General features: G+C 37.4%; 1 pseudogene; it reads right to left on the reverse strand.

The window, feature by feature from the left end:
* Positions 1-3,602: 3,602 nt before the first annotated feature.
* LOC143350262 (uncharacterized) lies at positions 3,603-4,325 on the reverse strand (annotated as a pseudogene).
* Positions 4,326-5,389: the final 1,064 nt, after the last annotated feature.

A 5,389-nucleotide genomic window follows, 5' to 3' on the forward strand; every position in this document is an offset into this window, starting at 1 on the left:
AAACGTCGGTTAAACCATCGCGTGATCGATAGAAAAACGAACCATTTCTCTGAGGCAAAATACGTTCCAGGAACAATACCGCATAGAAAAACTCCGAACTTACTTTCGATAACAGTCTCGCGATCGGCCCAGTAACGGTTCCAAGAGAACAGGTGTTACTACGCCGAGACGAAGAGAGGATACGAAATTAATAAGAGATAGACAACGAAAATCAGACAGCGCCGCGAGACGACAATTTTCCCGCTTGTGGCCGCGATTAGAAATGTCTATCTCTTCACACACTCGCTATTTGGTTCTCGACGAGAGCGGACCTCAAGCGCCGACCTCGTCTGAAGACGGAGACCGATTCTTGACAGGTTAGTTTTGTCTAACTTGTATAATCACGTGAACGAAGTTGCACGGAATTGAGACTGCAACGGATTAGAAATAATCCTGCCTCGAGTCGAAATATTCCGGCCATACGTTCACGTGCAGAAATCGGTCACCGCGTCGAACGAACCATTTTGAAAAGTAATAAAATCAAACTGATTTTCTTTCCACTAAATTACAAAACAACCGATGGCTGAAAGTTACCAAGATTACACTCTTATAGTGATTGGTTACAGCCATCGGTGCTAAATAAATACGTACCGCCTCAGTCAGCGGTCGTGTAGAAGTGGAAAGGATTAAAATCAGACTGATTATCTTTCCAAAAAATTAAATAGCAACCGATGGCTAAAGATAACTGAGCTTACACTTTTATAGTGATTGGTTACAACCATCGGTGCGGGGTAAACACGTAACGCTTTAGTAAGCGGTCGTGTAGGAGGTTTCGAGAAAATTTCTCGATCCTCCCTTGATTATTACACGGTGTTAAAATCATCCAATAGGGGCCTTCTGGCGTTTACCCTGGATGAAATCACCGTCCCCCGACCTGGAGACGGGATTACACGTGTGGATTAGAGCGAGTCAGACAACGCAACGAGCGTTGTCAGGTATTAACCGCCGGATTTCGGTATTTCTTTTGGTTACAGAAGACCGAGACGAGAGCCGTAGGGACCGACGGCGACGCAGGTTTTTTCCCGAGCCATCAGCTTGGGGTTTTTTCCTGCACTTTTACAATAATAAATATAAATTTAATTTCAATTTTTCCACATTTCTTTCATTTGTTTGTTTTTAAGTTTAATTTTAATTTTAAATAAACGACCTAGTCCGAATTGGACTAGGTGAAGGAAATATTCAGTGTACAACTCACTTTCCCACACAATTCCAATCCCTCGAAATTCGGACTCCACGTTAAAGGGTGAGAGATCAGGTCACGGGAGAAAACCCCCAATGACCGACTAGCACCTATTTTAACAATCAATAACGGAGTGGGTTGACGTAGTATGACCCTTACATGTCTACATTAGATACTGAAGCCGTATCAAACATTCATATTTATAAAAAAAACAGAAAAAAAAGGAAAGATCTGCTTGATCGATGGGGAAGAAGAAGTAATAGTAAGCCAATATACAATCTTCTGCTCCGATCCATTCACAACATTCAAAGGTAAGAGATTTGAAAAGTAACATTTCACATTAATTTCAGTGTAAAAGATATTAAACAATAATCGTGGTTGACAAAAAAAATAAAATCGCAAAAATCGTACAAAATTATATTTATACATATTTCAGATTAAAATATTTGTAAAATGCTTTTAGAACATTTATAAATAAATATATAAATATAAATATATGTCGGAGAAACATTATCGTTGACCATCTCCCTAGGGCAACTTGCATTAGGTCCTCTCGGGCGACCAAGCCTTTGTCTCGTCGTTCTATGCATATCTTATTTTTTTTTAACTCTTTTAGCTAAATAAATTTATAATTGATAACTATAACACAAACACTTAAACAACACGAAAGAATGTGCAACGATAACTGATGAGTCCTTTGCAGGGATTCTTTAACTAATTTTTCCCGCACGTCTTTACGGTCTGGAAACCTTTTTAAATCTGTTCGTTTCTTTTTTGAATTCTTCTTTTTTCAAACGTTCTGGTAACCAGACAACCAACTCGACTACCTTCAAAGGCCACATCCAAACGTCGACGCCAATCAGACGCACGTTTGCGTTTCCGGTGACATTCTTCGCATCGATTACATTTAAATATCGATTAGAGCCAATATAACTTTATTTGCACAACGTGAAGTAATATTCAATTTGAGAACAACAAAACAAAAACTTTTTAATGGATTCCGACATATAAATATATAAACAAAAAAAAAAATAATGAATAAAAGAAAATAGTTAAGTCTAAAACTTCCAGCGGTTCCGCAGTTGGACACTTTAAAGATATGATTCCACTGAGGCAACATGTAGCATGTGGCAATGATGCATGCGAAGAAACACAATTTTATTGAAGCAACATTTAAACAATTTTAAGGAATCAACGTTATGTAGACACTTAAACATGTGTATTTGCTACACGTTCATTTGTTTCCTTTCCGAAATAAAGAAATGCAAGATTATTTGATATTGTTTTGTCGAATCGACAAGATTGAACATGTCGAGCAATGTCGCCAGTTATCCAATAGCCAATCGATCGGTACGCCTTGTAGCATACGACATGGAGTGGAATATGGAAAAAACCAACTAGTTTATTCAAGATTATCATAATTCTGTGGAATTATGAAATAACAAAAGCAAATTATATAAAGATAATATTGTTAAAAATGATAAACTGAGACAACTTGCGAGCAAGTATGACTGCAGTGTCCTTGAATTAAAAAGAAAATTAAAATTTATCACGAAAGGAAAAGAAGCTAGAGCAAGAAAAGAAGAGTGGGTCATCTCCAAAAAAAGGAAAGTGGTTTGCTTATGAACCATTGACTTTTTTATTAGATGTTGATGTGCCAAGAAAAACCACGTCAACCTCTAGTAATAGAGAAGACTCTGAGGTATATCTTATTTAACATTTTTAAGAATATAATTGCAGAGTAACTTGCATTATTCGGTTTATTAATTATACGTTTTCTATCGTATCCACGAGTCTCATTAGCAGCACCTCTCAGGCACGCTTTGTGCTCGAGAGAATCGCTAGCCGCGCCCATTGCGCGATGCGTCGAAACTGATTTTGGGCCTTTGCACATGATTGGCATGCGCACACATTGATCTGCGTGCCGGTCGAAACCTCGTGCCGGCCAAGAACGCAGCCATTAACACAGTCTTGTTCAAACCAACTTTAGCGCAGAACGTAGTTCAAAAGTGATAAAGTCCTTTGTGTTAATAGAATCTTTTCTTGTGTTCAATGTAATTCGCTCACGTTCATTAATACAAGCCTCAAGCTCATAAACCCTTTGCAATTAATACAATTGCAAGGGTATTATGTGTTTGAAATAACGCATAATCTAGGCAGTTTCTCAAAGCTCAATCTCCGTTGGAAATGGCGATCAATAATATCGTCATTTCCTTTAGAAACTCAATTCACGTCTCTCATTATTAATTATTATCTGAATCATTGACTCTCGTGTGACCACTGTATTGTGTTTTTTAAATAAAGACCTTCTTTGAAATATTTGCACCAACTCATTTTTCGCGAACCTTCTACCAGACCGGCAGTCCACGTGTTCAAACAAATATCAATAAATATTTTGCCACGGAATACGTCCTTCATCTGATGTAAAATACTTTCGCTTCTGCAGTCTACCTCCGTGTTCTACGTTGCAAATCTTAGTATCACCATGAACTACCGATCTCCATGATTCCGGAATGACGTGTCCATCTTGCATGTCTACATCAAAACTTCCTGGAGGTGAATATAAAGATCCGGATGTCGAACTTTTTCTTAAAAAATTGTGGAGATAAATGCACGTTCTTGTAATTATCTCAGCATTTCCCACATTTAACATAAGTGGTTTTCTGAACACACGAGACACTGATGCTGATAAGCCAAAAGCGTTTTCCACTACTCTACGAGCACGAGAATGTTTGTAATTGTATATTCGTTTCAAAAAGCTTTTTTCCTGATAACCAGAAAAAGGTTTCATAATATGAACTTGCAAGGGGAATGTGCCATCCGCCACTATTACATAGGGCAATAATTTATCACTTCCGAGAAGTGATTCAGCAGGTGAAAGTGTTGAATTATTTGTCGCTAGTTTTTGGTAAAATGACGCATTTCGAAATACTCCTCCGTCTGAAATCCTGCCTTAGCAACCAATATCAGCATATAAAAAGGAATAATTGACGTCTGCAATGGCCATCAGAACAATGCTGAATGTTCCTTTGTAATTAAAAAACATGCTGCCACTGTTTTTTGGGCTTTAAATTACAATGTGTTTTCCGTTACAAGCTCCAATACAGTGTGGTCAATTCCAGGAGTTTTCTAACTCTTCAACTACCTGTCTCCACTCGTTTTCAGTACACGGCATCTGGAAAAATTTAATAACTTTTTTGCAGGTAAAAGATAATTTAATTACAGAAAGAACACTTGATGAATCACACTTTAATGGGAACAAAGTACATAATGACAACGGTAAAAAGAAAACATTTAAAAAAAGTAAAAAGAAACAGGAATGCTTTCTATTACCCTCTAGTCCCGAAGAAGAAGTGTACGCTATTTTAAAACGTGCTGTTCAGAAGGATGATTGTGCAACACATGGAGAATATGTAGGAAATGAACTACGAAAATTCACGCCGAAAGCACATACAGTTGCAAAACATTTTATCAATAATAAGGGTGAGGCATATTAAACAGGTCACCTGAATAACTCGCTTGTTTTTGAAGATAGGAGAAAATGCATTAGACCGAACTTACTTGGTATCGGGGGGCTCATAATTTGGTATTATCAATTTTTCTGTAGGTGGAGGCGTCAAGGAGATATGAAAGTCAACTCTGTTTTGTTAAATGGAACAGTATATTTTTTTACTTACATTCTGATAGAGTGTTTCAAGGCGAATACAATGACCTATTATTAAGGTCATTCAAGGTCACCCAGTCAACTGCAATAGAAAATAAATTGTCTGAGAGTACTTTTCGAATACTTGTGTATCACGTGTGTGTATTACGTGACACGGGTCACAAAAGGTATAGGTAAAAGGTAGGAGGTATCCTCAAACATTATTGGTAATTTGACTATTATTCAGTCTAAGTGTTCAGTTTTCTAATATGCGTTACACGATAGCAGAGAAAGTAGAAATGGTTCTTATTTATGGTGAATGTCATAGAATTATGAGGGAAGCGGTACGTGTGTATGGTGAAAGATTTCCCGATCGTAATAATAGACCTTCACTTTCTGTCTTTACAAACATTATAAAAAAGTTCCAAGAAACTGGAACTGTGGATAACAAAACACGTGATCTTGCCAAACGAGCAACTGATGATGGAAACTCGATAAATATTGTAGCAGCTGTAATACGAGATCCA

This window comes from Colletes latitarsis, chromosome 14 (genome assembly GCF_051014445.1).
Source record: "Colletes latitarsis isolate SP2378_abdomen chromosome 14, iyColLati1, whole genome shotgun sequence".
NCBI lineage: Eukaryota > Metazoa > Arthropoda > Insecta > Hymenoptera > Colletidae > Colletes > Colletes latitarsis.